At 43.3% G+C, this 11,903-nt stretch overlaps 1 long non-coding RNA gene across 9 annotated transcripts; it reads right to left on the reverse strand.

Moving 5' to 3' along the window:
• Positions 1-1,070: 1,070 nt before the first annotated feature.
• Positions 1,071-5,639, reverse strand: LOC123052987 (uncharacterized). Of its 9 annotated transcripts, XR_006425237.1 has the most exons (5): positions 4,932-5,633; positions 4,264-4,836; positions 3,553-3,655; positions 2,389-3,009; positions 1,071-2,296 (listed from the first exon to the last, which is right to left on the reverse strand). It is a non-coding gene; the product is annotated as an uncharacterized lncRNA (long non-coding RNA). The 9 variants fall into 9 exon arrangements; XR_006425239.1 differs by having other exon boundaries at positions 2,389-4,343; positions 4,468-4,836; positions 4,932-5,639; XR_006425234.1 differs by having other exon boundaries at positions 2,389-4,549; positions 4,687-4,836; positions 4,932-5,638.
• Positions 5,640-11,903: the final 6,264 nt, after the last annotated feature.

The following is an 11,903-nucleotide window of genomic DNA, read 5'->3' on the forward strand; positions in this document are numbered from 1 at the left end:
GTTAGGGTCCTTGTATGTGTGTGGTGTGTGCTTCTCTTGTATGGTCATGTATTAGTTGACAAATGAATATCCATCAGAGGGTACCACTTTACATATAGTGATTCCAGCCTTGCAGGCCTCACCAGAAGTCCCTTCGTCAAGCTTCACTGTGATGCCTAACTAACTATTTCACAAACATCTTTGTTAACTGATAAAAGCAATAGTGCAGGTAAGTAAACTCATTTTCACATCTTATGACAAACTGATTTCTTCCAGCTGCCCCAAAAACAGAGTATTCATACACCAAGAGACTGTATATTTGTTAAGGGTACTTTACAAATTAATTTGGGAACTGACTAAACATATCATTTAGTGAAGGAAAGTAATCATCGTCTACTAATACTCTACTAAATGAACTACATCCATTCACATCTCTAGTATTATATTATACATGTCAGAGAATGACTAACAGTACTTGTTCTTCTCTGAAAGCTGTCAAGAAAATACAGTCAGTAGAAAAGTTAGAAGGATTTTGAGCTCTAAAAATCCAGCTATCAATACACTTGACTGTCTACCGATCTCCAGCCGGTTAATTTATGAATCATCCGATTTACCTATAAGGGGGCAACCGATCTCCAGCCGGTTAATTTATTAATCATCGGGTTTACCTATGAGGGGGCAATTGTCTGTAAAGTTGTGACATGCTTGCATGCATTTCATAGATAAATATGTAAATAAAAGTTAGGACTTGCTTACATACCTGGATATTTACATTCACATACAGAGACAATATATTTTCAATTCACATGTAGGACAAGAATGTATAGTCACAAACTCACCTCTCCATAGTGCCATCGGTCCAAACAACAAATGGCACCGGGGGTGATTCTCAAAAAAATTGCACTGGGAGTTTGGAGCCCATCCATCTGATTTAGATGATCTGGGAATGAGCAATGATTTTGCCCTCTTGTGGATTTAAAATACAATTAGGAAAGTTCAGTTAACCGGTGAATAGGTGCTTTAAGCTCATCCAACTTCCTTAGTTTTGAAATTAAACAAATCCCTCTCATAACATAATTTAATACATCATATTTATGCAGATATTGCCAATTCAATTTTCTGGTACGCAATAGTTAAAAAATAGGAACTGTTAGTACAACATGCATATATGTAGTATGTCAGGAAGCATGGCTAGAGTTCTGTTATTATTAAAATGCTCCCTCTTGTGAGTTTAATAGCAGTTTAGGATAAAATCCTGGACGCTACACCAGTCACTAAAGTTGAGCGTCGCATGGCTTCAAAGATCCAGCTGACGGCGATAAACTGATGACGCACACAGTCAGCTTCCTCATCAGAACAAAGCTTACACGCATCCTGGGCCAATTGTGCTGATCAGAAAGGCAAAAGAAATGGAAACACACCCTATTAGACTTCCTAGTTCCTACACAGAAGCACTGACACTTCACACACACACACACACACACACACACACAATGTTTAGGATACTTTGTAGACTCAAGGCCTGTATTATAGGCGTGTTAATGCTTTAAGTGCCAGAACAAATCATGCTCCTGTGCACATCACAACACAGACATGCATAAACATAGTCAGTAGGTAGGTGGTGGTGGCCTTCATCAATTCTTAAATAAAAAACGAAATATTAAGCTTTTCTCATTGCCTCATAGCCTTCTCTTCAATCCCTGCTTCTCACAAAGTGTATTCCTCTCCCTCCAATGCAATGAACAACAAGTGCATACACCATAGAGAGAATGTTAGCAACTGAACATATGACATGTCCTTCATTAATTCTTAAAAAACCCTGAGAATGAAGCTCTTCTCATTGGCTTATATAGCCTTCTCCTCAATCATTGCTTCTCACAAGGTGTTTTCAGATTCACAAATAACCAAATAAGGAGGCAACCAACAACACATAGTAGCACATAGTAGCAACACAAGCAGAGTCAGGCCAAGCAGCAGCGAAGCCTGGCAGCAGGCAGCAGCAAAACCAACAACAAACACATCTACCAGCACAAAATCAAAGGGGGCAAGAGAGGAGAAAGGAGCTCACCTGCCTGAAGGGACAAGAACGGCCTAAGGAGCAGGGGCGTGGATGACGGGTGGGCGGGCGGGCTTCTCGAGTGGACAAACGACCACGCAAGAGCCGGCCTTCTCTGCGGCCCATGCTCCTACTACCAAGGATGACGACGATGACGCCATGGACCATCGAGCCGCCACTTGTTGGGAGGAGGAGGGGAGAGGTGGCTGCCTAGCCACCACACTGCCTCTTTGCGGACAACCTCCTCCTCGCTAACCCTACCTGCATAAGAACAAAAACATAGGAAGCCATGAATTAGGAGAAGAGCTCAAGTTACCATGCGAAGATGAGTAAACGGTGAAGAAAGATCTCACCTGTGACGGGTGATGGGAGCCATCCTTGACCTCTCCTCCTCTGCAGGTAGCCGCCGGGTTGGGGCTCGACAAGGTGGGTTCATCTGCTGCTCTCATTGCAGCAGCCAATCCTACTATCCTGACAGAGATCTGCGCCCGATCCAGAATCACGTCGCGTGGCGCCGGATGCCGGCGACCTGCACCTGTTCTGGCTAGATCGTACTAGTGGAGCCCCCGCTGCTGCTCGAGCGCCGGGGAAGAGGGCCATGAGAGAAGGCGGCGGCGCGAGAGGAGCAGGGGAGGCAGGACGGGGCGGAGTGGTGTGGGGCTCGAGGAGGAAGAGGATTGGTCTTGGGCTCCTGGTGCGCTAGGTTTTTCAAAGAGGAATCATTCACGTGCCTCCAGCGAAACCCACCCTCTGCTCGCTGGCCCCCGCAGCCTCACGACCCCACATGTCATCCTCTCTTGAAGCGGCCATGAGCTTGGAAAATAGTGGACGGTTGACCAGTCGCTAGCAGCCAAACAATCACTGTAGGTAATCGATCGGGCGGTCAAAAACACAGAGCGCTCGCAATGCCTCCAGAACGGCGGGTAGCGTAGCGTCCTTTATATGTTCGATCTCAAAAGTTACATTAGGGCTGCCTGAAACAAAAATTGCATATTGGGAGACGTGAAAGGAAGAACGACCATCATAAATAATGTCCTACTTACTCATTCAGTGTAGTGATCAGGTGGCTGCAACCGCAAAAAAATGGGGCTTGATGGACAATAAAAAATAGGTGTTACATAGAAGAAGGGGTCACGGTTTGTTTAAACGGTCTGTGCAGTCATAAGGTAGATAATTCAACAAATACACATGTGTATGTACGCCTAGAATCCTTAGAGTTTACATGACACACATCGAGCAAATATACAGCAAAGTTCACTTCTGAATTTGGGCAAACCACAGACAGAAATCATATTATTACCTAAAAAAATACACATGTACATGAACGCCTAGAAAGCTTAAGAGTTTACAAGACACCTAGAGTTTACAACATAAAGAAATAATATTAGTACCTAAAAAATACACGTGCACATGTATGCCTAGAAAGCTTAGAATTTACAGTACACACAACAAGCAAATATACCGCAAAAATTCACTTCTGAATCTGGGCAAACAACATAAAGGAATCATATTATTACCTTTGGGATTAGGGAAGCCGAGCGAAACTGTAAACATAATGTTATATCTAGAAAGCTTTTTTACAGGAACTTGATAAAGCACTTCTGAACAAGGTTGCTTTATCTGCACATACACAAGATACACTCAGACATCATCAAAACTATATTACTTGCATTTCTTGAACATGTCTGCATAGCGATAGAACTACAACAGGCGGCATCACGCACGGATCTACTGATCATGAAGATACACTTCATCTTCTATTGCAATGGCAGCTTGAAGGAAACTATATTACTCTATTTTGTTTTCAGAGATCATGCCACATATAAAGATTTTAACCAAGAAAATTTCATAATTCTGGTCATCAAAAACCTCAAAAAAATACATGCAAACAAACTGCAGATACAAAACCACATGTAACTATTGAATCTTTTAGAGCCCAGTTATCTGCAAAAGAAAAAGTTATCCTCTCTGCCAAGCTTAGCGAATCTCGGTTCAACAACACAAATGTAGTCTTGACCTACTGGGATCACAATCATACAATTGCAGTAGCAAGCTAAGAAAATTGTATTAGGCATACATGGCAAACTTGACAAACTCCTAGGCCCTCCTTAATCAGTTTGCACCAAAAACACCAGAACAATCTAAGGAAAAAAATTCAGCATAGATGGCAACCAAACGCACCAAATCCACCAGAACAAAGAATGCAAAACTTTATTAAGTATTAACACCTCGTGCACACCAACACATCCCTTCTTCTCGCGATGATTTGGTGCCAAGATACCTTCTCGGTGTTGGGGTTCGACCTTGCCTGTGGTGGAGAAGGGGTTCAAAGTCAACTTGCGTTTTATGTCAAAAGTAAGACTGATTAAATTAATTGGGGATATGAAGAACACAAATAGCATTGAAAATAATAATAATGATGGGCATACGACCCTTTGGTTCAGGTAGGGATGTGTCGATCTTAGGTTGTGTATCCTTTGAATTTGATTTCAAACAACTGCGGGCATCAACCTACTATTGTGAACAAAAAATTTCAAACAAGAAGAGCACTCAAATATTCAGCTTGGAAGGCTCATCTGTAAATATTAATTCCCCTCCGTATGGAAAGAGAATGGACAAATATCAGAGAGTTAACTGTCTTTTAGCAATACCTTCTCAACAATAATGATACGAACTTCTAGCACTGAATAGTTAAGATATTTGATGCAACGTTCTGCCTCCTTAAGAGTACCCATGGTAATAAATCCAAATCCTCGTGATACCCTTGTCCATGGATCAAGTACTATACTTGCATCAATCACCTGTGGCACAGCCAGCAAGATAAAGAAGTGGAATTGTTAGCAATCTTTTCTATGCAAACACTATTTTCCTCAGCAAATATGTCCACAAAGATTACCTCTCCCTCTGTAGAAAAGTGCTTCTCTAGATCTCAGTCAGTTAGATGAGATGAGAAACCAGTCATGACAATATTGTTCCCAGGATTCTCAACGTCACTTGAGTCCACGCTCCTAAGATGGTGTGCCTCAACCTCAACGTGCGGGCAGAGGTGGCCTACGCGTGGCAGCGAGTCAACCAGCTGGGTGGTCACCTTCATCCATCTCGTTCCAGAACGGGATCTTGAGGGAGAGGTGAGAGGAAGGAGGGTATGGGAGAGATCACCTCACCATGGGGAACTATCGTCTGCCGTCGCCATCTTCTCCACCACGGTCGGCCGGCGGCTGAGCGAGCTCCATGAAAGGGTTGGGCAGAGCTCCTCCCCGCCTTCTCTCGCCGGCAACGCCCAAGAGCACGCGCATCTGCCACTCCACTCCATCTGCACCGGCTGACCAGGCCCGAATGAAGACCGTGAAGATCCATTAGGTCGGGGTACCGCCATGAAAGGAGGCCGTGGGAGGTGGGAGGTGGGAGAAGGCGCCGCCGGGTGGGGAGGTGGGGAGGAGGGAGGTGGAAGGATTGGGCTGGCGAATGGGAAGTGGAGAGGGATGCGGGGCTCGAGGATTGGGCGGATTGGTTCCTAGGGTTTTCACCGCACCTCCCGCATAGTATATTTCTCTCACCCAGAATTGCATGTACATCCACTTCATTTGCTGGACCTACACATGACGAGGCCCACCTGCCATTGACCATCGATGAAGCAGTGAACGTGCAATAGAAATTGACGGTTGAAGTAACGCCAGCAGGTAAAACCGTACCACAGTAGAACCATCGGACGCCCCAAAATCGCTACCGCTCGCAGGAGCCCTCGCTAGGCGGATTGCCTAGCGAGGTTTATATGTTCAATATGGCTGTGTTCCAAGACAATGACGGATCATGATTGTGCCTAATTCCAAATAGTGTGCTTGATGTGAATGGGCAACTGATTATAGGAGGAGACCACACAGCACAGAGCTAGCCAGACATGTTGGTGGATAGGGCTGAAGCTTGCTTTTGTCCCGATAGCTACACACACTTCACCTGTACCTGCCATTCCGCCCAGTTGATCACAACACTACTGTTCCAGACGTCTCCATTGTTCCGTTCGTCTATAATCCCCTGCCATGTACAACTCCCATGCCATGTATTTCGCCGATGTTTTGTTGGCAATTATATTTTGCTTCTTTGCCTTTGGCCATGCATGTCTTGCAGGGGTGAAGCCAGGAAGAAAGATCATCATTGTCAACACGTACAAGTAGCACTGGTGCATCCATCCAAGAACGAAGTAGTACTAATATATCGGACGTTTTGCCTCCCGAGCTCAGATGCTTTTGCCCATAAACAGTTCTAAAAAAAACAGTAAAATCGGTAAAAATAGCAGAAAAAAATCGAAAACTGGTTTTTTTTGGCGTGCAAGATACTTATGTGTGTGATGTCCGTGCAAAATTGATGAGGTTTGGATATTCGAGAAGCTCGTGGCAAAAAGAATTATGAGTGTTGGAGAAACATTTTTGAAAAGCATTGTTTAGAGCCGATTTTGTCTTTTTTTGCACGAGCTCCTTGAATGTCCGGACATCCCAAAAATTTGCACTGGCATCACGCACCTGAACATTTTGCATGACAAGAAAATCAGTTTTTGTTTTGCTATTTTTGTGTGATTTTACTGCTCGCCGGGTGTAGATGAGACCGGGCATTGTTTTGAATTATCTTAATATACCGCTCAAAATAAATAACTCATACTAATTAACGTGTGTATATTTATTTTTGTAAACTCACATAAATGAGATTCGTATTGGATCAATTAGGTGGATAGATCGACTTTAGTGTCACTTGCAGATCGGAACTACAGATGGAATCATCAATTTATGAATAGACGGAATCATCAATTTCCGCGTAGGAGAAGACTTGCAATTGGAGGCCGCTGTCATGCGAATAGACGGAGCGACAGGGCCAAGTACGTTTCGGGGAGGAAGATAAGCGAGCGTAAGTTTTTTTATTAGAAGATAAGCGAGCGTTAGTTTGAGCGATCATCCGGGTTGTAGGCCGTAGCATTGGTACATTTTGCTGGAATTTTGTCTATTTTGGGCCAGCTCAATAGTATTTTTAGAAATTCTTAATAAATCCTAGAGGCCCACGCAGTCCATTCGTGCAAGGCAATATGTGAAACTAAATTTTAGTCCCACATTGCTAGCTTGGTGGGAGTTGGACCTCCTTATAAGGAAAAGTTGTTTTCCCCATATATGAGCATGAAAATAAAAGGGACATTCATGTGCGCTCCTCCTCCGCCGCACGCCTCACCGTGGGTTGAAGGTTTCACCTTTTGTCGCCGCCCTCTCGCCTGCTCATATTTTCAACAATCCAAAAACCTTATTATAGTCAAATTTACCCCGAGTGCTTTTTGAGGGTATCCACTATAAGAGGTCGCGCTTGAGAGCAGTCTTACACCGGCCCCAAGACCAGTGCTTCTGCCGCTGCTCCTATGTCTTCGTGTTCTCTCTGTTTAAGATCTTGCCTCGGTTTCTTGCTCTAGCCTTTCTTGTTTCACTCTATGTTCTACATATGTTCTGTTCTAGTTCATATGTTCAGATGCTATTTGCCTTCACTCTGCTAAATTACATGACATGTTTCATCTGTACTACACAAGTCATGTTTTATCTAGTATTTCTGTTAGCAAAAGCGTATGGTAAATTGCTCATATTTCCAACAATCCAAAAACCTTATTATAGGCAATTTACCCCGAGTGAATTTGCTGCTTCCATGAGACCTCCTATGTTTGAGGGTATCCATTATAAGAGGTGGCGCTTGATAGCAGTCTTATGGTTTCAAACCATGAGTTGCTATGACGCCACTCTTGGCAAATCTGAAGGAGATTATGATGCTCAGCAGGAACAAGCTTTTCAAAAAATGGATACCCTGTTTAAGGCTTTTCTCTTGAGTGTTCTTGTTGAGAACATAGTTGATGCTTATGCGTCAATTGATAATGGAAAAAACATGTGGGATGCACTCGAGGCCAGGTTTGGGGTCTCGGATGCCGGCACTGAGCTGTACATCATGGAACAATTCTATGACTACATGATGACTAAAGAGCGCTCCGTGGTTGAGCAAGCTCACGAGATACAGTCATTTGCTAGAGAACTTGAGCACTTCAATTGTATGCTACCGGACAAGTTTGTTGCTGGAGGCATCATCATTAAGTTTACTCCTTCGTGGAGGAACTTTGCTACCTTACTGAAGCATAAGAGGCAGGAGTTTTTCGTTCTGGATCTCATTGGTACTCTTGACGTGGAAGAAAAGGCGAGAGCAAAAGACACACGTGCTCGAGGTATTGAGGGAGGATCTAGTGCCAATCTGGTACAGAAGAAAAACTTTCAGTTCCACAAGTTCAGGAACAAGGGCAAGTTTGATGGTAAAGCAAAGTTTGATGGGAAGAACAAGGTTGTACAACACACCAACTTTAAGAAGAAGAAAGGTGTTTGTCATGTGTGCGGAGATCCTGATCATTGGGCTCCTAGTTGCCCTAATTGTTATGACAAGGATCATCTTGGGAAAGGCGGAAATACCGCTAATGTGTTCATTGGTGACATTGACATGAAAGATGTTGGGTATGGTATATTTCCCACTATTCTTTCAGTATGTCATTTCCCTGATTGGTTAATTGACACGGGTGCTAATATGCATGTATGCGGTGATATTTTCATGTTTTCGTCTTATCAGACCGCAGGGACTTCAACCGTGCTGATGGGCAACGGTTCAAGTGCTTCTGTTCGTGCTGTTGGCACGGTCGATCTAAAGATTACTTCGGGGAAGATCGTGCTGCTGAAGAACGTGCATTATGTCCCCTCCGTCAATAAAAATCTTGTTAGCGGATCTCTTATGTGTAGAGATGGCTACAAGCTTGTCTTTGAGTCGAATGAATTTGTAATATCCAAGTATGGAACCTTTGTTGGTAAAGGATATGAGTCAGGAGGCATGTTTCGTTTATCCTTGTCAGATGTTTGCAATAAAGTTGTTAATCATGTTTGCAACAATAGTGAATCAAATGTATGGCATTCATGTCTTTGTCATGTTAACTTTGGTTGCATGTCGCGACTAGCCAAGTTGAACTTAATCCCTAGTTTCACCACTGTCAAGGGATCTAAGTGTCAAGTTTGTGTGCAAGCTAAGCAACCTCGTAAGTCTCACACGACCGCGGAAATGAGAAATCTTGCACCAGTAGAGCTCATATATTCAGATCTATGTGAAAGGAATGGTGTTTTGACAAAAGGTGGAAAGAAATATTTCATGACATTGATTGATGACTCCACTAGATACTGCCATGTGTATCTTCTGAAATCTAAGGATGAAGCTTTGAACTTTTTCAAGATCTATAAAGCTGAAGTGGAAAACCAACTTGATCGTAAAATCAAGAGGCTTAGGTCCGACCGTGGTGGAGAGTATTTTTCCAATGGATTTGATTCTTTTTGTGCAGAACATGGTATAATCCATGAGAGTACGCCTCCATACTCACCTCGGCCAAATGGGGTAGCCGAAAGAAAGAACCGTACTCTAACTGATTTGGTTAACGCCATGTTAGACACATCGGGTCTCTTCAGGGCATGGTGGGGGAGGCGATATTGACTGCATGTCATGTCCTAAACCGAGTTCCCACAAAGAATAAAGAGATAACTCCATCCGAGGAATGGGAGAAGAAAAGGTTAAAGCTCTCTTATCTACGAACCTGGGGTTGTCTGGCGAAAGTCAATGTGCCAATTCCAAAGAAGCGTAAGCTTGGACCAAAAACTGCGGGTTGTGTTTTCCAGGAATATGCTTTTCATAGCATTGGTTATAGATTCTTGGTTGTAAAATCTGAGGTATCTAACATGCATGTCGGTACAATCATGGAGTCGAATGATGCGACTTTCTTTGAAGATATCTTTCCCATGAAGGATATGGCTACCTCATCAAATCAGGAGATGCCTAGTTCATGGAATCAAGAATTAGTTACAAATACTGAATCTACCATTTCGACAGAACACTTTGAAAATTATGTGGAGGAGAACAATGAATTTCCTACTAGGAGCAAGAGACAGAGGACTGCAATGTCCTTTGGTGATGATTTTGTTGTGTATCTCATAGATGACACTTCCAGTTCTATTTCAGAGGCCTATACATTGATACATCTCCAACGTATCTATAATTTTTGATTGCTCCATGCTATTATATATTCTGTTTTGTATGTTTAATGGGCTTTATTATACAATTTTATATTATTTTTAGGACTAACCTATTAACCCAAGGCCCAGTGCAATTTGCTGTTTTTTGCCTATTTCAGTGTTTCGCAGAAAAAGAATATCAAACGGAGTCCAAACGGAATTAAACCTTCGGGAGTGTGATTTTTGGAACAAACGTGATCCAGAGGACTTGGAGTGGACGTCAAGAAACATACGAGGAGGCCACGAGGCAGGGGGCGCGCCCTCCACCCTCGTGGGCCCCTCGTGGCTCCACCGACCTACTTCTTCCTCCTATATATACCTACGTACCCCCAAACCATCGAGGAGCACCACGAAAACCTAATTCCACCGCCGCAACCTTATGTACCCATGACATCCCATCTTGGGGCCTTTTCCGGCGCTCTGCCGGAGGGGCATCGATCACGGAGGGCTTCTACATCAACACCATAGCCTCTCCGATGATGTGTGAGTAGTTTACCATAGACCTTTGGGTCCATAGTTATTAGCTAGATGGCTTCTTCTCTCTCTTTGGATCTCAATACAAAGTTCTCCTCGATCTTCTTGGAGATCTATTTGACGTAACTCTTTTTGCGGTGTGTTTGTCGAGATTCGATTAATTGTGGGTTTATGATCAAGTTTATCTATGAACAATATTTGAATCTTCTCTGAATTCTTTTATGTATGATTGGTTATCTTTGCAAGTCTCCTCGAACTATCTGTTTGGTTTGGCCTACTAGATTGATCTTTCTTGCAATGGGAGAAGTGCTTAGCTTTGGGTTCAATCATGTGGTGCTCGATCCCAGTGACAGTAGGGGAAACGACACGTATTGTATTGTTGCCATCGAGGATAAAAAGATGGGGTTTATATCATATTGCATGAGTTTATCCCTCTACATCATGTCATCTTACCTAATGCGTTACTTTGTTCTTATGAACTTAATACTCTAGATGCATGCTGGATAGCGGTCGATGTGTGGAGTAATAGTAGTAGATGCAGGCAGGAGTCGGTCTACTTGTGGTGGACGTGATGCCTATATACATGATCATGCCTAGATATTCTCATAATTATGCACTTTTCTATCAATTGCTCGACAGTAATTTGTTCACCCACCGTAATACTTATGCTATCTTGAGAGAAGCCACTAGTGAAACCTATGGCCCCCGGTTCTATTTTCCATCATATTAATCTCCCGTCAACGAGCTATTTCTGTCGCGGTTTATTTTGCTTTTTTTTTACTTTTAGTCTTTATCATAAAAACACCAAAAATATTATCTTATCATCTCTATCAGATCTCACTTTTGCAAGTGGCCGTGAAGGGATTGACAACCCCTTTATCGTGTTGGTTGCAAGGTTCTTATTTGTTTGTGTAGGTACGAGGGACTTGCGTGTGGCCTCCTACTGGATTGATACCTTGATTCTCAAAAACTGAGGGAAATACTTACGCTACTTTGCTGCATCACCCTTTCCTCTTCAAGGGAAAACCAACGCAGTGCTCAAGAGGTAGCAAGAACGATTTCTGGCGCCGTTGCCAGGGAGGTGTGCACCAAGTCAAGTCAAGATTTGATTTCCCGTCAACGAGCCATTTCTGGCGTCGTTGCCGGGGAGTTTACACACAAGTCAAGACATACCAAGTACCCGTCACAAACTCTTATCCCTCGCATTACATTATTTGCCATTTGCCTCTTGTTTTCCTCTCCCCCACTTCACCCTTGCCGTTTTATTCGCCCTCTCTTTCCGTTGCCTA

Source organism: Triticum aestivum, chromosome 2D (genome assembly GCF_018294505.1).
Source record: "Triticum aestivum cultivar Chinese Spring chromosome 2D, IWGSC CS RefSeq v2.1, whole genome shotgun sequence".
NCBI classification, from domain to species: domain Eukaryota; kingdom Viridiplantae; phylum Streptophyta; class Magnoliopsida; order Poales; family Poaceae; genus Triticum; species Triticum aestivum.